The following is a 21,479-nucleotide window of genomic DNA, read 5'->3' as shown; positions in this document are numbered from 1 at the left end:
ACGACATTCTTCAGAATATTAGCAATACATCTCACAAAGGTGCTAAGAGGTTTAAGTGAAAAGTTCTTAGAAAAAGGCCTCACATATAGAAGCTCTAAAATAAATTTTTTTTAAATGTGCATATCACTTATATAGGACCAAAATCTGAGTCTGAATAATGAAGAATATAGTTATAAATAGTTCAAGACTTATATAAGTCTAAACACATCCTTGAAATTCATATGACAATAAAGCTAATGATGATTATTAGTTTCAGAGGATGTCTTTGACACTTCTTTTTTTAAAATTGAAGTATAGTTGATTGCCCTTGACATTTCTTGAATGAAGAAAAATCACATATACTATCAACCAAACCATTGTTTGATTCCATGATAAAATTATTTTTCAAAAGTGTTTTGCTTAGTGCCCAAACATACACTCTCACTGACTAAGCCATTCAGTATTAAGATAAAAAACCACAATGCTCAGTATTTTGACCAAAAAAACGGCAGAAATCCCTTCTCCCTTTCTATCATTTAAATATGTTACAATGAAAAAAAATGTTATCTTCCATAAAACAATAATGACCTAAAATCCCTAATGGAAAGACCAACAGAACACATGGTTTGCGTTTGCCCACATTCTACAGCAATCCACTCTCCATTGCACTGCCTCTAGCATCTCAGCAGGTTTGCCTGGGAAATATATTGGCCTGCCTCAACTAGAAAAAACATAAAACATAATCTTGACTGTTGTTTCATTCATTTTATAAGAATAATTCAGTTGTCTTATATCCAGAAACGCAGTCTTTGTAACATGTTCTGTACTGACATTTTTATACCATTTTTCTTTAAGTGTCATATATTTCAATTGGCTTTAGGGTTAAGAGTTACTGCTCAAAAGTCACTGCTTCCCTTATGGAATCTCGGGAATTTGGATCAATGTGTAAGTGGTATTAAGAACACATGTACACTGTTTAAGGATTTAGAACTTATCATTGGTCTGGAGATACTCAAACACCTAATCTATTTCCATTTGAAAGGAAAAAAAAAAGAGGATTCTCTAATAATATTTTAATGTCACTTTTCTTAGAATTATAGTCAGTCATTCAAGACCAAGCAATATTCTTGCCTACTATATATAACATATATATATATATTCCCCAAAGATCACATGTACTTTTATTAAACATTGTTTTCCAACTTTGCATCCGAAGTCTAGGATTAACTTTAATCATATTAGAAAAAATAGTAGAGTAGGGTAAAAGAGTGGTTAGTTCAACTACTTGTACTAACTTGAAAGTTAATCATCTGTTCAGTGTTCAGGGCTCAATGTGTGAAAATGATTGACCAAAATGATCTAACAAAACTCTCCAGTGTTTTAACGCTACATGTGCACAATAGCAACTTATTTTAATTATTAATCATATACTTACATTATAATACCCATAAATAATTGAAGCTATGATTAACGTTCTTACAAACAGTTCATGAATAGGCATGAGTATAGAGGCCATCAGTGTATAGGAATCATCCCCATCTTTGGGTACTCTCTCTTTCCTCTGGCAGAAAGAAAACAAGAAAACATTTCTAACTACATGACAAGTTTAAGCCTTGTCCAGTGTTCCCAAATGTCAGAGATCAGAAACTGTTTTGTCCTGCCAATCTAACCTGACAGTTATGAGTTCACTGTAAATGGCTTTTGTGATCTGCATCATGTAATTTAAAATTGTCACTATTCAGTAATTAAAAGGGAAGAAAGGTCTGGGGTTTGGTATTAAAATTTTGACAGAGACAAATATATTGTTTCAGAAATATGTTGAGCAACTTTTCCAGGAAAAAAACAATAAACCAAAAACCCAACATAGTTCTGAGAATTATATTAAAGACTAGCCCATTATAACTTTGCAAAAGGAAGTTTCTTCACCACAAACCAAATACATTCCTCTAAATGTACACGGTCTCATGAATTATAGAGATGTTCTCTACTATGTACCACTAGCCACCACAAGCTCATAGACAGTGAGAAAAAGAAAGAGAGGAAGGAAGAGATAAAGAAAGAAAGAGAGAGGGAGAGAGAGAAAGGGAGGGAGGGAGGGAGGAAGGAAGGAAGGAAGGGAGGAAGGAAGGAAGGAAGGAAGGAAGAAAGGGAGGGAGGGAGGAAGGAAGGAAGGGAGGAAGAAAGATTGATTTAACTGGCTTCATCTTACGAGCTTATGGTTTTCCAGGTACATTTCTCGGACTGTACCATGCCCACTGAGCTGATGCGACGACCAGTTTGCTGATTTACTCTGCATATTCTAGAGTTGATTCAAACTCCAGGCTTGCTGTGATCTCAAAAGGGGAGCCATGCTCAGATCAGCTGCAAAAAGGCCCCAGGGACAAGCACCGCTGTAAACCAATAGGAGCTCTACCCTTGAATCAACAGTAGCACACAGGGGCTAGATGAGCTTATTACTCTGCTTGAGGCAGACCCGGGGAAGGCTTTCTCTACCTACTCCCCTCAACAGTGTCATTTTCTCAGGTCTGAGCTTGTGAATAAAGAACAAGAGCCAAGTGCGTGCAGCCCCTCTGTTTAACCTGCTAGCGTTACTCCACTACAGAGTTCCAGGCAACAAGAACGGCTGAGGCCAGGGCTGGGAAATGAGGATTCCCGTACAGCCACCATGGAGCTGTATACCTTTTAGCCTAAATGGACCGAACCAAAGACAAAGGCCAAAGACATGTGGGAAATTGAATACATGACAAAAATGCTGTTAGGGAAAACGTTAGACACCTTAGTCAAAAACAAATCATTAGAGAGTCAAATATTTTGAAGTAAAAAATAAAGTAGAAAGTACTTTAATTCTAAAGCAGGGAAGGCCTTTCAAAGTATAACACAAAGCTCTCTCTAAAGGTCTGAATTTCCCAAGCCAGCAACTGGGTCTCTGCACTCCTAGTACTCGCGCACTTTATCTGGACTAATCTCCGAGTCTGTCTGTCCCATCCTGCAACTTTAACTGGACTACTCAGAAAGACATCTCAGGATATGAGAGCAGTGGCCTCTGGACACCATCCTAGAAAGACACTGGCAACAAAATACAAAAGTTCAAGTTACTCTTTAGAAGTCCTAAAATAATTTTACTTAAAGTAAGTGCCAAGTGACACTGTGATTTAGGACACTCTTCATACACATTTCTTTTGCCAAAGAGATCAAAACGTTTTGCTAAACATCCTATAAAAATTAGTAAAAATGAATAATTTTTAAAGTTTTCATTGGAAATGTTCCCAAACCATGAGTGCAATCAGAATTGTACTGATGCCACTACAATGAGACTAAAATGGTTAGGTGTTCTTTACAATGTCCCTAGGACTGTAGTTATAAGTTATCCTCAACCCCAACCTCTGATGTGAAAAACAATCTGTGAACACTGGTAATCTTCCCTGATTAAAGGGCTAAATCTTATCTTATGGAAACCCCCAAAAATGTTTGCTGTCACATGTCATTTATTATATGAAAGAAGTGCACGTCAGTGCAGAAATTCCCACTACAGGTTTTATTAACTGGAAAGCCATATTCCCTCTCATTAGGACATATCTGATAAAGACACCAACTATGCATGGTCTATATTCCCATGTGAGGAACAAGTAGGAAAAGGCAAAGCAGTGAGTATTTGCAACAAGTTAAATCTCCACATTTTAACTATCCACTTGGGAAGAGTTGATAAGGTCATGACATATCTAGAAAAACTATAAGCTGATTTGGAACAACAGACAATATATGGCAAGCTAGTCCTAGCCTTTACTAATGTTAAGAATCTGGATTTTCTCCCTGGAAGAAAGAGTATGAATGATGTCCTCAGATTTATATTTTAAGATATTAACTAGTAAATTTATTTTTAAATAAAAACATCATTCAAGGAAAATATTTAAACAAAATGAAACGTACGCTATTAAAGCTTCTATTACTAACTAGCCACATTTTGTAAAAAAAAAATCTTGTACAAATAGTTAGCATTTGGGAAGCAGCCGCACAGCACAGGGAGATCAGCTCGGTGGTTTGTGACCACCTAGAGGGGTGGGATAAGGAGGGTGGGAGGGAGGGAGACGCAAGAGGGAAGAGATATGGGAACATATGTATATGTATAACTGATTCACTTTGTTATAAAGCAGAAACTAACACACCATTGTAAAGCAATTATACCCCAATAAAGATGTTAACAAAAAAAAAAAGTTAGCATTTACTATACCTCTGACAACACACCAAGTGCTTCACAAGACAGTTCACAGACAATGAAAGGCAGTGTTCCAATACACACCTCATGGGTTTGTTGTGAGAATTAAAAATAGTTATTCTGTGAAAAACAGAACGTCTTAGACATTGGAAACATTCAGTAAGTATTAGTTCCCAGTATCTCATTTAATCCTCTCAACAAACACTGACGGCCAAGAGATATTGAATAACTTGCCTAAAGTAACATCACCTTACTCCAGAGCCTATGCTCCTAACCCCTCTCTTCCTGAATATAAATAAATAGCATATAGGCTCCTTCCTCTCTTTCTCTTTCTCTCACCATACAGTCTATATAAACAGAACAGTCTGTATATGAATGACATATATTTATATATTACACACATATAAATGCTGGAAGAAAATGCCTGCTGAGTGGTGGGATTACATATTTTTATAGCTTCACTTACCATATTTTCTACACATAACATGTATTCCTTTCATAATCATTTATTTTTCAAAGATCTCCAAAAAACTTAAATCATGAAAACCTTAAGAAATTTTAAGTGCCTCATATTATCTACCATCAATATCAGCAAAGATTCTTTTTTAGTAAAAGCTATTATTATAGCAAATTATTCCTTTAAGCGCCGAAAGGTGTCCTAGTAGATAAAAGGAGTTTGTCTTACACCATTCCAGATGTTCTAATTTCTCATGGGTCAACAGCATAACAATTGCTTTTAATATTATTTGGAAACATCCACAGGGTACCCCAGAATGTGGACCAAAGACAGGTCAGTCCCTGCTCTAGGCAGAGAAGGGAGGGGGCATTTTTAAAACATCAGTTAAAAGGGTAAAAGTTTCCTCTGATATAGAAATTTAAGAGAGAGCTCAGGGTGTCAAGGGAGACACCCAGCTCGGGTCTTCAGTCTAGTTCAACAACCATACCCTGAAGGCCAACTTCTAGCAACGGTGGGTCTTTCTAGAACATGTGAGGCAAGGAGATAAAGCACTCTTAAGAGTAGCAAGAGGAATCTGGCCAAAGAGGATTTGAACTCCTCTCTGCTCTAGTGCCCTGGCAGCCTTTCTGTTAGTCTATAGAAGGGAAAAGGCAGAGGAATTTTAAATAGATAGTGAGTATGGCTGACTAGGGAAGTAAGAGCCAGTTCGCTCTTAGTAGTTGTTTTCTGGAGTATAAAAGGAAGCGAATTTCAAAAGCACAGACATATATACACTGCCAAATGTAAAACAGATAGCTAGTGGGAAGCAGCCACATAGCACAGGGAGATCAGCTTGGTGCTTTGTGACCACCTAGAGGGGTAGGATAGGGAGGGTGGGAGGGAGACGTAAGAGGGAGGAGATATGGGGATATATGTATACGTATAGTTGATGCACTTTGTTATACAGCAGAAACTAAAACACCACTGTAAAGCAACTATACTCCAATAAAGATGTTAAAAAAATAAAATAAAATAAATAAAAATAAATAAATAAATAAAAAGAAATAGAACCAAAAAAAAAAAAAAAAACCCAGTATCTTCTTTTTTTAAAAAAATTCTTTTCAATTATGGTTTATTACAGGATATTGAATATGTTCCCTGAAGCATGGTATCTTCTTACTCCCCTTTTCCTGTGTCACCAAAATCAAAATAAAATTAAATAAGTGCACATACAGGTTTCCTTTCTAAGAGACTAAGAAGGTGAGGGTATCTTTGATGTTCAACGAAAAATCAGGTGAGCCCTCAAAGACTCCCTGTTTCAGGTATGGGGAGAAAACAAGTTAATTGGAAGGAAAAACTGAAGAAAGCTTTTTATTGTTTTAAAAATCATTTTATGAAAAAATATTACCTATTTAGTAAAGATACGGAGTGGAAAAGGAAAGAAAAAAAGAACTAGCAATAAATGTATTTCCTTTGAACAAATTAATACTAATATTGTTTCTTAAATGTCCATACAGTAGTCTACTGTCAAATTAGATAACACAGATTTATATTATTATTCAAGGAAGAATTCCCTATCAGGAGGCCCATATTTCAATGCAGAAAGGATTACATTATTTGTCAAGGAAAACACACTACTCTTTGAAAAACAGAAAAGTTGACCTTGGCAAACAGTTAGTGAAATTGTTCCCTACTTGATTTCCCTTACATGCAACGTGTGGGAGAGCACATATTTAGTGCTGCTTTGTGGCATTGTTTCAAAAGAACTCTCAGTATTGTACCCAGAAATGAGTAGGGAACATCTAGAAAATAGTTCACATTACAGTGTTGGGAAGTGATTGAATTCTTGTTTCCATGCTTTATGTTAGGTAGTTACAAAGATTTTGGCGGTAATTAGGTACTGGCTTAATGCATGTTTATCTTTTTCCCTTGATCAACCATAGTCATTTTTTCCATACCAGAGACAAATACTAAGCTTTCATTCTTTGTTAAAATTCTAAAATTGTGTAACCATCTCCCATGTTACTAGGATGCTATTACTTTATCATTCAGCTTTGTTTCAAGTGACACTGCCACTTTTTTAATATAGAGTGTGCAATTTCATTAAGGCAAAATCTGATATCCTCATGTATCTCTGCGTCTTTGTCTATGGATTACTCAATCTATCTCAACAGATTTACTTATCCCAACTCTTTTCATTGTCTTTATCCCTCTGGCTCCCAATCTCACTACTGTTCTTGGTATTATCATTTTATAGAATAAGAATAACATAATAATAATAACAACAAATACTTCTTGAGTGCAAGTAACTTTTTGAAGCAAGTTTTGCATGTTATGCCATTCAGTTCTCTCAGCAACACTGTAAATTAGATAATACCATTATCCATGCTGCAAATGAGGAAACCAGAACTCAGAGAGACTGACTATAACTTGCCGATGTCACAAAGCTCTTAATGGGTGGATGAAGGACATTTCTTTCTGATGCACAGTACTGACGGATCCTCCATGACGGCAAATTGCTCTGTGTTGTTTAGTCTCCTTCATGGTTTACATTAAGGATGAGAAATTACACCACTGCTAACCAACTAAGACTAGCTGGTGAACAATTCTACTGTTCGGGGAAAAACTTAATTGAAAAGCACAATGGAATTTCTCATACTAAATGTCCTTCGCTTTTGTCACTCCCTACTTAAAATCTACCATAACGCTCCATCTTTTTCGATTTACTGAGAAATGAGTCAGCCAGGATTACAAGAGATTACCAAGAGATTGTACAGTAAAGATGACAGACTGTAAAATAGAAGATGAAAACAGAATTTTTTTCAAAATTACAAAACAAATCTGTGTTTGAGTGTGTCTATGTTCAAAATATGTTATTAAATGACTGGATCAAGGTATTACGAACGGCAATGCTTCAGCTTCTAAACTATCAGTGTGGATCATCAACAACAAATGCAACCAAAGCAATTGGTACTGATTGCTTTGAGAAAAGGTATTTGATAAAAGAAAAAAAAAAAAAACTCATAAAAACAGTACCATGAACTATTTCATCTCCTGTGAATAGAGATACAGCCTCGTATCTCTAAAAGATAATGTGCAGTAAAAGTTTAGTAATTACCTGGCATTTCCTCTCTTTGATGGTCTCTGTCTTCTGTAATTTCCTCTACCACAATTTTTAAATAAATTTTTAAAAATGATTATCTGGTAAAAATCCCCACTCTTCCCCTACTCCATAGTTTCTCACTACTAGCAAAACTTCCACATGGCCTTTAAGATTCTTAACCACTTTCATAGTTAGTGGCCAAGTGATCTGATAAAAGGACAGCAAGTTCGTGAATAGAGCTTGTTCCTTTACTTTTGGCCAGCCATTGCACCATTTGACACTTTCCTACATAAAGCAAGGGATCTAGACAACAAGCAACCCAGAAGGTCTGGAATTACGTCTTCTTGGACATCACCATGGAGAAAGAAGGCAAAACTAGAGAAAACCAGACTCTAGTCCTCTGCCCCAGTCAGCAAGGCCAAGAAAGCAATGACAGAGCAAATTCACATCAATCCTCCACCATAGTTCTCAGCTCTTCTCTTGTTCAGACTTGGTATTTAAAAACTTTTTTTTAATTTTATTAATTTATTTTCATCTATATTTTATAAATTCAAAATCTTGTTTTGAGGACGATTTACTTTTCCTAAACTAAACACATCTAGAAGTGACCCCCAGTACAGCATTTTGGGGATCTCCATTATGTCCTCCAACCTCTGAAAAAGCTACAACAGTACCCACATGATCCTTCTTTAACAGAACCAAAGGTTTTTGTGTGAAAATCCAAATGTAAAAGTAAAGTAAAAAGGAGCTAAAATATAGAAATAATACCCATTACTCTCACAGTGATGTGGCTCTTCCCGCTCCTGGTCCATTTATTCTCCTTCTTTCCCTCTCTCCCTTGGTCTCAGCTCACACCACCACAAACTCTTTCTTTGGGCTTTTATAAATATTCATTTTGTATTTACCACTCACCAAGCACCTTCCTAGAACTGGGGAATTTAGGATGAATAGGACAAATATGTCCAGCCTTAAGAATTCAAGACAAGAAGATAAGACTTAAAACTGGACAAATAGCTACAAAGCAGTGTGATAAGTGGGGGTGGGGAGAGGAGAAGGAGGTCCTACCTGCCCAGAGATTGGGGAGGCCTTGCTGGGAAGTAAATCCTTAAAGGAGACTCAAAGCATGAATACAGTCCTGCCACGTAGGCCGGGGAAAACATGTCCAAATAAATTAGCTTTTGGAGCAAATATCAACACAAGGGGGAGCAGGGTGATTACTCAAGAAAGCATAATAATTTTATAAATACGGAACATTTAACTGGATAATTTAATATGAATTGAGTTTGAAGGCAGCATGGGAGTAAGGGAGGAGATAGTTTCTACTTAAAGCTTTTATTATCTGTGTGTTCTACCAGAATGGCTCTTTTGGGTGATGATTATTACCTGTTCTAAGTATACAGCTTAGAGGGGTACTGCAGATGGGTCATCTTCTCCACTTAAAAAAGAAATTCAAGAACAGGTGTTTTTGTGTTATACTTGCTCCCCAGTTACAGAGGTTGTAACAACCATAAAATTCCCCAAAGCTTTGCTCCTTACTAGTGAAGTCAAGTCCCCCACTATACCTTCTTGTTTCCTCAAAAATTACACAATCTCTGACAATTCTTTCCAAGAGATAAAGGATGTGTATGCGTCTCTGTGTGTGTGTGTGTGTGTGTGTGTGTGTGTGTGTGTGAGACAGAAACAGATTCAGAGACAGAGGAGAGAGTTAAAATGATAGAATAAAAGGAAATCAGATCTATCACCAAGCTTTAAGTCTATTGAGATAAGTTAGCTTTTATTCCCCTGATAATATAGATTAACTTCTCTAAATGATTTAATTTAATGCCTTTAACAAGAAAATTAAGCCATATGAATCCTTCATAGTAAAGGGGGGAAAAGCTTATGGATTTACTCTATATTTTTATTCTTGCCTGTTTTTAGTAAAAGTAAACTTGCGAAACTTCTTTAGAAAAGGAATTTTTTAGCCTTACAATGCACATTTGTAAGCTAATATTGCTTACAAGGAGCTATCTACCAAAACCCTATACATTCATTCCTCAATAAAACTACTTAAAAATTGAGGATTAAGAATGTGAGAATCTTGGTCAAATATTGCCAAGACTGTGCCTCTGATGTGGGCTGAGACAGGATTTGCCTGCTAACTAAACCTGTACTGGTAAATATCTCAACACAATAGTTTAAGTGCTAACTGCTTATTTTTATATTTTTCATCTGACAAAAAATTGCAAATTTATTTTATTCCAAAAGATTGAACATTGGCCAGACTGTTCTAGCTAATGATGGGATTTCTTGATGATGGACACGGATTTTTACTGAGAGCATAGGTTTAGACTTAATCTTAACTATAAAACCACTTCAGTACTGTGCTTCTGAAAATCATCATTGTTAATCACATAAATGGGAATGTCTAGGACACATTTAAGTAAAGAAAAACATTCTTAATTCTTTTGCTGTGATGATATATATATATATAAGGTATGTTATACATTCCTTGAGGACCAATGTTGTACTAAATGTTCTTACTATAGAGAGAATAAAAGACTTTGGAAATGACATAGGTTCAAAGTCCTTTTACTAATTCCGCTGAGATTATTCAAGGGCTTGGAAGGGGAGGCAGGTGAAAGCAAGGATAGAAAGGAGACAGATATTAGTGCCTGTTGTAATTACTATGTTCCCCATGGTCTGAAATGCTAAAAATGAATGTTTCCTCTATTACAAGGATATAAACCTTTCTCACTGCAAAGCTATTAGCATTTATAATGCACTTGTCTGAAAATCATGGCTTCTCTGTCATTCTTTTGAGAACTTTAGGGACTTGGGTTACTGTATAGTCTTGAATTATAGCCAAAGCATAATCTGTAGTCCTCTAGTTTTCCAGCATGTTTTTAAAAATCAGTTTAAGCAATTTTATCATATTTAATGGCTCAGTCTTTCCCAACAAATTAAAATGTTTGTATAGTCTTGACTCTGGAAAAACTGCTATATGATTTGCAAAAGAGAAGATACATTAATATACTTCATCGACTGCCCGCATTTCTATCAATGAGATGATTTTAAATTGTAATTCTAAATTTACTAATGTAGTATTTCTTTAAAAATAAACAACTTCTCAGAAGTCAAAACATATATAAACTCTTGATCTGCTTACGCCATTCTAGGGCATATAAAGTTACAAGAAAATGAATGACATTAATTTGGACCTTTCGTACAAATACATTTCCTCCTGTATTTTGGGGACAGAAATTTTACCTTAACACACACTCTACATTTTTTTCTCTGATTTCGTTTCTTTTATCACAGAGGTAGAGTAGAACAAGAAATGTTACTGCTCTTATTCAGTTTTATTTCAATCTGTGTCAATTTAGCATATTTTAAATAGTCTATATAATTTTTTAAAATAAAAGGACCATTCTAATGCTAATTTGGATCAACCTTCCAAACATATGATTCTAGGTTTCTAAAAAGGGGCCCTCTTGAGGGGGCGTTTTTAAAGTGAACAACAACAAAAAAAAGCACCCTGAGGCTGTCCAATTCACATTTAACCTACTTACGTGAAAAAGGAACTGCTTTGGTTAAGAATAAACTTCCACAAGCTCAGGTTCAAGCTAAATATGCCAGCATATTAGTGAGGAAATGAGACAGCAAATAGTAACTCCTTTCATACTAGTAAAAGAATACTGTATTTATTTTAAAACAGCTGGCAGAAATTCTCATTTTAATTAAATTACATTTACTGAAATAACATTTTCATAATTAAAAAAAATAACCCATTTCTCCCAAAGAGCTAGCAAAATACAATCACAGTAACTTAAAATGGGCAAAGGAGTAATAAGATTGTTAGAATAAAAGTGACTAATTTGGATTACGATTGTGCATTAGTTCAGTGGTTTTCAGTGATTCAGAAGCCATTACTATCCTCTGTTGCCATGTAAAGTTAACACAAAGTAGGTAGCAAGTTTTGTTATTAATGATTTTGTAGAAGTAACTTAGTACAAGTTTCATATCCTATTATATTTTTACTACTTGCATGTTAGACTAAAGATATTATCATTGGACCTCTTCCTTTTACAAATGGCGAAACTGAGTTCAGAAAAGTTAAATGTCTTGTTCTTAACCATTTAGCTAGTTAGTTATAAAGACTAGTTCTGGAACTTAGCAGCTTTCCACTGCACAGCTCTGTCACAGAGCCGAAACATTTATACCTTCATAGATGACAGAAGGAAAAAGAGAGAAAGTGGTGCACATCTATATGAATTATGGTAGAAACAAAATTCCATAACATGCTAAGGTTCAGTTTCTTTCACTCCTGGTTCCCTCCTTCTAGGAGTTCACATGAGAATCAAAGTTCATGTTCCAGAAAAACAAAATTTGTTGAATAATCAGGTTAAGTCTCATGTACTGACAAAACCAATGAGTGAATAATATGTTTCCATGGTTTACCAATGACAGCTTGAGTAATAGCAAAATTTTCCACACACAAAATAATTCTGAACGCTAAATTCCTCCTAATAGAAAAATGATGGCCAAATCGGTCAAATGATAAACTTCAATGGTGGAAGCTATACAGGAAAAAGAAGGAACATTTAACTAAAGAGGGAAAGGATACCAAAACATGGGAACAACACACTTCCTTCTTGGATATTACTGAATGCCAGTCTTATGAAGAGTAGAAAGCATTATATGGTATAGCTATGCCAAATAACGTTTCTACCATTTAGAAAAAAACTCACAATAGTTTTATACATGTGCTGCTGGATAATTTATGAACAAATATGTCATGGTTGAAGCCTAGACAAGTAGGAAGTCTGCTTCACTTGTACAAAAGGAACACCAGTGAGCTTTCATTAGCATCCTTCTCCATTATTAGGTCAAATCAAAGTACAAATGAGTGAGCAACCACACAACAACTGCTGTTTGAGAACAGATTAATAACGTTTTAAATGCTTACAGTCTTTACCAGTTGCAGCACAAAAGTCAAAAAACGAATACAAGTTAAATCCCATAATACTGAATATTTGTGACAATGACTAACAAAAGAGGCCCCTGTTCTTTACTAATTATGGATTGCCTGTCATCCCCCCCTCAAATTACATGTCTCATAGCTCAATTAAATAGTCCCACAAATGCTTTGCATTTCAAACCTGCCCCAAGATTCTTTCAGTAATGATCTACTATTTTTTCTGCTCTGTGTAATGTGGAAGTGAACCATTGTATGAATATCATTTAAACTCAAGAGGGCCCAGGTACCTTTAAGAAAAAACAAACAAAAAATTCCCCCCAACAGTCTAATTTGCAAATTAATTTCCCTGTTCATTGTCAGTTACTCTCAACTTAGAAACTTGTGGGTCAAACTCATTATGACCAAAAGCTCAGTATAACTAAAATGCAACAAATTTAATGTTAATAAAAATAATGTACTACATTTCATAGAATTAAACCCCAAATGGTAAACACCAATATTATGCAAACTGTGTTCGGCAGATCACTAATGTGCCTGGAAATATTAGTAGATATTGGGGTAGAGGAGGATAGGGTTCAAGAAATAGTGAGTTAAACCAAGTTGAACAAGTGCCTTTCCTGCAGACCCTCTTAGTAACTCTTAATCTCACTGCAGACCCAAAAGGAGGGGGGTTTGGTGTGCTATCATTTTCTGAACTTACTTAAGCACAGAAAACCAAATTTCCTGAAATTCCTCTTCATTTGTGGAAAAGAAAAAAAATCTTCAGGATATAGCTTAGCTAATGTTCCAATTTAAAACTACAATAATAACAAACGTAACAAATTATTATTTCTAAACACACTCCCTCCTCCTAAAGGCACTGTGGAAGACTGGAGCTTACAGTTGCCGCAAGCTTGGTTGTCCCAATGTTACTCGCTGTCAGCGGTGCAGATAAGAATTCACTCCGTGGATCAGGCCCCCACAATGCAGACGCTTCTCTCCTGTTAAAAACTCCATCCCTGATTAGAACTGTTGGCACAAGTTTAAAAAATTAAGACTTTATTTTACCTATTTAATTTGCATATCTGCCACACTAAAGATTTTCCATATATCTTTCTCTGATGGAAAATGGCAATTTTCCTTGACTTTCCAAGAAATAAAATCAGGTCTGTCATTTCTTTTCTAGTAGGAAAAGGTATAATTATAGTAATTATTATATACAATTATTATATATAAAATAAGTAATCTATGTAAACTGCAAAAAGTAACTCATGAATATTAGACCTTATAAATGGAAACAATAATGGAGTGAGTTCATATATGCAAAGCTCTTTTAACCATTCGTGACACATAGAAAGTGATATAGAAATGTTTGACATTATTCCTGAGAACAGATTAATAATGTTTTAAATGCTTACAATCTTAACTAGTTGCAGCACAAAAATCAAATAACAAATACAAGTCAAATCCCATAATACTGAGTATTTGTGACAGTGACTAACAAAAAGATCCCCTGGATTTACTAATTTACACAGGACCTCATTCTTGCATATTTAGCATTCACACAGGTTTCTTAAAGACCTCTGGATTTTATCATTAATTTAATGAAACATATTCTCTAACACTGAAAAGTGAAAATAATTTTTTGAAGGTAGAAAAAACATGATATTTTCCCCACTGTCCAGGAAGAAATATTCGCTACGATAGGTTATGGGGCACAGAATTGAATATAACATAGTCTCAGTACCCACAGAGCTTCCACAGAGGCCTGACTGGAGAGATGGTTATAACGGAGGAAAAGGCAGAGGATGAAAAAGACAAGGAGTGGGGAGGAGAGGAGGAGAAAGAGGAAGACGAAGTTAAGAAAGAGGAGGAGGAGGAAGAGAAAAAGGAGAGGAAAGGAGGAAAAGGGAAAGAATAGGAAGAAAGGGGAAGAATAAAAAGAAAACCAACTTTTCTGAAAACTTACTTTTGTGTACCAGGCATTCTAAGCGTTTTGCAAATTTTTGTTCATTTAGTCTTTATAACAACCCGATATGCTGGGTAATACTATATCTGTTTTAAAGATCAGGAAACTGAGGCACAGACAGGTGAGGTTAACTTGCTACCATCATGATGTGACTGCTGGAACCCAGCCACTTCCCAGCCAGCCTGACTGTGGACCCTAGGTTTGTGACTACTTCACCAACAATGACAATATTCCCTACTGTCCGAAGGTTAGGATAAGGTATTTACAGGCAGCTGGGGCCCAGAAGAAGAGCTTCGAACTCAAGCTGGGTCTGGTGAGGCTGGAAAGACTTCTGGAAGGAGTGATATGTGAAGAGTTTGCAGAAGGCAGCCAGGTAAGGCAAAAAGGGGGCATCTGAGGCAGGGAGAGTAGCCCATGTTGTTTCATGATGGCCTGAAACAGCAAGGTACAGGAAGGTTCAAGGGCACCATATGTGTGAGGGAGTGTTGAGGGCAGACACATGGGAGGAAGGCAGGTGTCCAGCCAGGAGGGCCTGTGTGCCACGCGAAAGAGTTGACAGCAAGAAGGATGGATAGTCAAGTGATCCAGTGAGAAGTGATGAGGGCTAACATCAGAGAGAGGAAGTAGCAAAGGAAACGGGGGTGGTGAATAGGAGAGAGATTTATTTCAAGAACAGAGAAATGTTAGCAATACATTGGATACAGAGGATGATAAAGAGGGATCACTCTAGAGTCCTCCCCAGGTTGCCTCTTTAAAGGCCTGAGCTTCCTCTGATTTTCTTGTATTCTCCCTCCCTTTCCTTCACCTTCCCCAGGAACCAATGGATTACACATTATAGGTGTTCCGATAAATGTTGAATGAGTTGAAATCCACTGTATTTCAAGTATACAGTTGTTGTTTTTTTAGTTTGTGACTATGTTAACACATAGATCAACATACTAACCAAAAAGGAAGTAAGACTCCTGCATTTCTAACTACTGCAAGAACACCAGTTTCCACTGTACCCTTCCTTGATCATCAGGCATTCTGACACAGACATTAAAAAAAAAAAAAAAGGGAGGGGAGACTTCTTGCAATAACATCCCTAAGTATACTGCCCTGTGGGTAGAAACAGTACTGAATTTCTTTTTCTTTTCGTATCACCGGTGTTTTGCCACTGCTGAACTGCACTAGATCAATGACATCAGCATATCCCAGTGATTCAGGAAGGCCTCCTATTCAAGAGGAGACTGCCTTATGTAGAAGACATTTTTCAAATATTAGTATTTTTAGGGAAATAAATTATGATAATGATTGGCAAGTTGCACAGTAACGACTGAAGACTTAGTTGTTTGGTATCTTGCTCTGAACACAGCCACATGGCTGCAAATCACAGAAAATCTGAAACCAGGGAGACCTTTGTGGACCACGAGACTATCTTTTCCAGCTGTAATGTCTTACAATGGGAAACACGACCAAGGACGCATGTCATTTATGTTACAGTATTTCTGTTCCATTCTTCCATTATTGTATTACAGCTCTTTCAAGTGCCACAAAATTAGTCATATTTTTAAATAGAGCAAAATTTATTATTTACAACATACGAGACATGGTGCTAATTTCATTTTCTCTTCATTTTTTCATTAAAATGTCAAAAATGTTTTTTTAATTTTGCTTGGCATTATATGAAATTGTTATCAAACGCAAATCCTTGTATTTATAATACTGCCTAAAAGTAATTAGTCTAACTTACAACAAACACATGACAGGGCAATTATTTACAAATAATTTTTACAAATAAGTAATTCTCCCACATTTTGATTCTCTTCTGAATGGTTAAAAAGCTTAAGCTTAAACGGAAAGTTAAGGCCAACCCATGCACACTTCCCTGTGCATCTCTTATACCTACACAATGACAAAATCGAGTTGAATTTCTAAACTAAGTTTTCAAATTTATGCTAAAAAAAGCCAAAAAACAAAAAACAACCCCATATAACTGATTCTACCTGGGAACATGCAAATCTCTACACATGCTTCTGTTTAATTTTAGAAGGAGTTAGAAGCATCTCAGAGATCAGCACTACATAAACTTCCTTAGTTTCTATAACCATTATAACCTCTGCATTTTGTTAAATATCCCTTTGCTATGCCCTAGAAGCCATCAAGAAAACCTCAAAAAATGAATAAAAATAACAACAGCAGCAACAAATATCCAAAACTTTATTGAGTAAAACCACACTAAATATGTTATTTGAAACCAAATAGCTATTGGGACTGGTGGGGGCATGGGGATCATGGCCATAGTATTCAGAGTCCAATTTATTTTGAGGCCAGCACGGATAGTAGAATATTTTTTACCTTAGTTTTTCTTTCACAAAATTCAAGTCCTCAAGACATTATCATTGGACAGTATCCCAGAAAATTAAACACAAATCCCTGAGCTAGAGAAGAATGTTCATGGTCTCCATAAATCTACTTAATGGAAATCCAGTCTTCCCTTGGACAGATGTGGAAGACCTGACTTAAACAATATTAAGTGTTCCATCTAGAAATGACATAACATAATTTGCTCCATTCGCCCCTCTGCCCTCCAGAGGACCCCAAAAGACACCTCCGAGTTGTGACCAGGCACTCCCTTTACCTAAATAGGGTGGGTTCAGTGTGGCTTGTAGATATTATTATGCAAAGATAAAGCATTAATTTTCAAAGTTCATAAACTATTCTCCTATTTCCTCACTGTCCTTGATATTTATAGATTTTTGTGCTTTTTTTTTTTTTTTTTTTTTTTTTGGTATAGCTTGCCTTATCCAGATAATAATTTTAATTCCCTATTTCAACCATGGCAATAAGCACTGCCACAGAAATAAGTAACCTTGGGCAAGTCTCTTCACCTCTCATTTCCTAATTTCTCCAACAATAAATCTGCCTGCAAACATGCCATTTATCAGTTCTCTGAACAAATATCTACCAAACTTCCACGGAAGAGAGGCAAAGAACTTGTGTTCTCTGCTAATAGTGCCACCCAAGTGCGCACAGGATGGGTGCCTAAGAAATATATTGATAACTAACCAGAAAACGTACTTCCTACACTTGCATTTCTTAACAAAATGTTGAATATTTGTAGAACAGAGAAAAAGCAGCAGGTAAAGAGTGAAACACCTTCTTGGTAAGAAAACTAATCATCAATCCAGCAATAAGTATTGAATGAATATTTATCTACCAGGTATCCTGTAAGATACCCAGATGGATCTAGATGAAAAACATCTGGCCCCTAAGAGCTGTACTTCATTGTTGAAACATTATTTATTCACAAAAAAATGATGAAGTGACAATGAAATATAGTGTAAAAATAGTGCAATATTAAGAACTAAAATATAGTAGACTGCCTCTGAATGTTAGAGATGGAAATTAGAGGAAAATGAAGGTGAACTGGGATCAGGAAAAGTTTAGAAGGAAGATGTGGCCCTTGACCCTGTGGCTCAAAGGAAGCAGAGAACTTGGGTCAAGTGTGAGCATTCAAGGTGAGAGTGGCACGGAAAAGATCGAGACACAAGAATGTATGTACAACACTCAGAGGGAGCATGAGATGCCAGGCCTCTGGAAACAGAGGGCTAGCATCACAAGGAGGCCACGCAAGGTTTAAGCTTTCATGCAAGAGAAAGCGAGCATCCAGTAGAGGAATGAGGAATTACATTGCGACTAAGGAAGATCAGACGACCCTCTGTTACCTGTAAGCAGATCTGAAGGCAGGGACAGCAGAGAAAGGCTCTTGTGGTGACATAGCTGTGAGATGGTACTGGTGAAAATAGGAATTCCAGCCCAAACCAAGAAGACAAACTGACAAAATTAATTGATGTGATGAAGAAAAGTGTGCAGTTAAAGAAGACTTCCAGATTTTTAGCTTGAAGGACCAGAAGAACAAAGATGATAATGGCAAAAATGATGAAAGGGAGATAGTTGATGAGTTTGACTTTGGAGATGTTAGCCTAAAAAAATCTGTAAAAATGAAACATAAAAATCATAGGATTTGATGTCTACTGATGTTAGTTTTTTGGTCAGCCTTACAGAGTCACTGCTAAAACCGTGACAGCAGATGTGCCGACTGGAGAAGTAAGGGCAAAGAGAGAAAGGCAGCAGTTGAAGGATGACAAAGACTCCTTGACCAAACTTTAGTCAGGTTCCTCTGAGCCCTCTTCCAACCATGCCTCAACCTTGGACTACAGTGTCTGTCCTTGCAGTGTCCAGTTTTAGCAAGAATCTTTCTAAGCTAGTTTAGAGAGAATCCTCCCCTCCGATATCTGATCAAATTCCCCATCTCGCATCATCCCATTCTTTGTATCTGATCACCCTGGCCTCTCCTCAACAAGAATCCTGTTAGGTTGGTTTAGCAAGAATGACCCCTATCCACTGTAATTACCCTTAATAACGTTCCATCCTCTACTCTCTCCTGCAAGCTAGCCCTTTGACTATAAATCCCCAAGTATTCTTGTTGTATTCAGATTTGAACCTCATCTCTCCCCACTGCAATAGTCTTGACACAATAGTCTGTCACAATAGTCTGGATTAAAGTCTTCTTATCATTTTGACAAGTTTCTGAATAATTTTTTCTTTAACAAGGGTCAAGTCAAGTGGCTTACCCATTACTAAGGGGTCATGAAGAGTCCACGTGCAAGGGAGAGAGATCTCCATTTCTTAGGGGGGGTAAAAAATATACAATGTGATTAACATAATGGTTATTTTTCAGGCTGGTAAATTTTTACTATTAGGGTAGTTAATTGTTGTTATAAATAAATCATCTCTCATGTATGTTTTAAGTGAAAACAATAATTTCTATTCAAAAAGATACCCTTCCCAATAAGTATTATAGATCAAATCTTTTTAGCACACAAAATGCCAGCCCCACATTTAATTATGTTCTTCATTATTACTGTTTTCTAGTTGTATCATACATGGTCTCTCCAAACACTTAAATTCAGGGAAAAGATAGTCTAACAACAAAACAACAACTCTAACCCTATCAGGAGCAAAACTAGAATATCATTTGTATTGTACTTTATAAAGCAATTCCACGTACATTATCTCATAGTTAAATCCTTGCAACAGTCCAAAAAGTCAGTAGAATTTTTTTCATTTTCCCAAGCAAATCAAAAGTGGAGACAGACAGAACGGGCCACGGTCACACAGCTCCTGTACCATCTGTATCCCTGGCAGAGTTCTGGCCAGGAACCTGGGTATCAGAACCCCACTGACTGCTCAAGGCAGCTCTGGTCTGGGGTGAACGTATCTGAGGAATTCTACTGCAGTCACAGATGACCACCTTTCCTGAAATTAAAAGTGTTCCCCCTGTCATTTAAAGTCTATAACCATGGAAGTAAGTGCTCTTTGTTCTGCCGGTGAGCACACTACTTCCTAATGTGCTCTCAGATGCCCAGCGTGTATGCTGCGACTCCAGCTCCGTCTTTCCCTTGCAAGTCTGGACGAAGATAGATCACCTGTTCCTGATCCAGGTAAGTTTACAGTGTCTCTTTCAGTTCTTTTTCATCATGAAGTCCCTGTCAGAGTGAGGCCATTCACTTCCTCACTGGGACATGACCAGGAGAGGCACGACGCTTGGTACCCAAGAATGTGTGTCTCATGGCTCTGGTCCCTGGGTTTCTGAGGCCTCTCTTACAGAGCTCCCAAAACATACAGAATATATACAAGCACAGATCTGCTATTATTCTCGCACAGAGCACTGCTCCTGCACTGATTCCCTGCTGGTGGGAGTTGGAAGGTTCTAGATAGTCTTGACGAAAGACTAAGATTTGTCCAGACTAAGAGCCTGAACAATTAACATTTTATTTACATGGCTGATACTGAATGAAGTTCAATACTTATTGATTCTTGCTTGTTTGCCAAGAGCTATGATGTAGAAAATGTGCCATTAAAAAAGGAAAACTTACTTACTGGACTATAAAGAATAGAGACAATTGAAAGCCTGAAAATCCTAGAACAATCATCTTGTCCCTTTAACTCATGGGAAGACAAATGTTCAGCCTCCTGAGTGGCAGCCCACTGCTTCCAGGGCAGCCTTGGTTGCACCCGGGAATGCATGCGCTACTGCCGGGGGAAGACGGATCGACTCAGGAGGAAAGAAAGGAAGACAAAGGAAATGGAACAAAAAGTATTTTCCACACAAACAGCTGAATTACGAAAAATATTAGTACTGTCACCAAGAACCATAAAGCCTAATTCTACTTGTGCTATATTCCAAGCCCGGGGACAGGTAAAGTTTCACGGGCCGGTTTGTGAACCTTGGGACAAGAGCAGAGAGAGCACGCAAGCGGCGTGAGCAGCCACCGTCCGCCTCTGCGGTCCTATGGGAACCTCGGCAGCCAGCACTCTTCCTCCCGGGGCCTGGGACGGCAGCCCCTCCCGCTGGCCGGAGTTCACCTGTGGGGTGGTGGAAATCACAAACGTATACATGCTGTATCTGCCAGTGCACATGCAAGGGTTTTAAATGGGAGAAATTCGACTCTTGTATAGAAAGGGAGTTTTCAAGTTAATTCAGGATCACAGCACCACCGAGTTGAGAGACAGCAAAAACTTCGGTGTGGCTCCCACACAAGATTCTGGCAACTCCGTAAGCCATACACACTCATTTGCTTAAGGCCTGTTTTTATATCTGTTATTGTGCAACAGAAGAGCATCATTCAGTATCTCCGAAAAGCAGCGCTTGAAAAAGTATCTTTACACGATGTCTAAGAAAAGTAGGATAAAACACCTCTGAAGGTATTGATCATGTTACTTGGGAAAGCTCTAATAACTGTGACTTGTCAGGCAGAATGAAGCACTAGCTTCTTTTGGCATCATATTCAAAGC

The 21,479-nt window shown here is 37.1% G+C and overlaps 1 protein-coding gene across 4 annotated transcripts in view; it reads right to left on the bottom strand.

Moving 5' to 3' along the window:
* TOX (thymocyte selection associated high mobility group box) overlaps window positions 1-21,479 on the bottom strand; it is a 294,925-nt gene that overhangs the window by 239,020 nt on the left and 34,426 nt on the right. The window contains exon 1 of one of the 4 annotated variants that reach the window (XM_059901470.1): window positions 13,572-13,602. The exons of the other annotated variants lie outside the window; for them this stretch is intronic. The gene's annotated coding sequence lies outside the window, so the exon portion shown is untranslated. Of the gene's footprint in view, window positions 1-13,571; window positions 13,603-21,479 lie in introns of those variants that run through there. 4 annotated transcript variants of the gene reach the window in all.

The sequence above is a fragment of the Balaenoptera ricei genome, chromosome 17 (assembly GCF_028023285.1).
Source record: "Balaenoptera ricei isolate mBalRic1 chromosome 17, mBalRic1.hap2, whole genome shotgun sequence".
Taxonomy (NCBI): Eukaryota; Metazoa; Chordata; class Mammalia; order Artiodactyla; family Balaenopteridae; genus Balaenoptera; species Balaenoptera ricei.
This window is presented reverse-complemented; position numbering and strand designations above follow the sequence as displayed.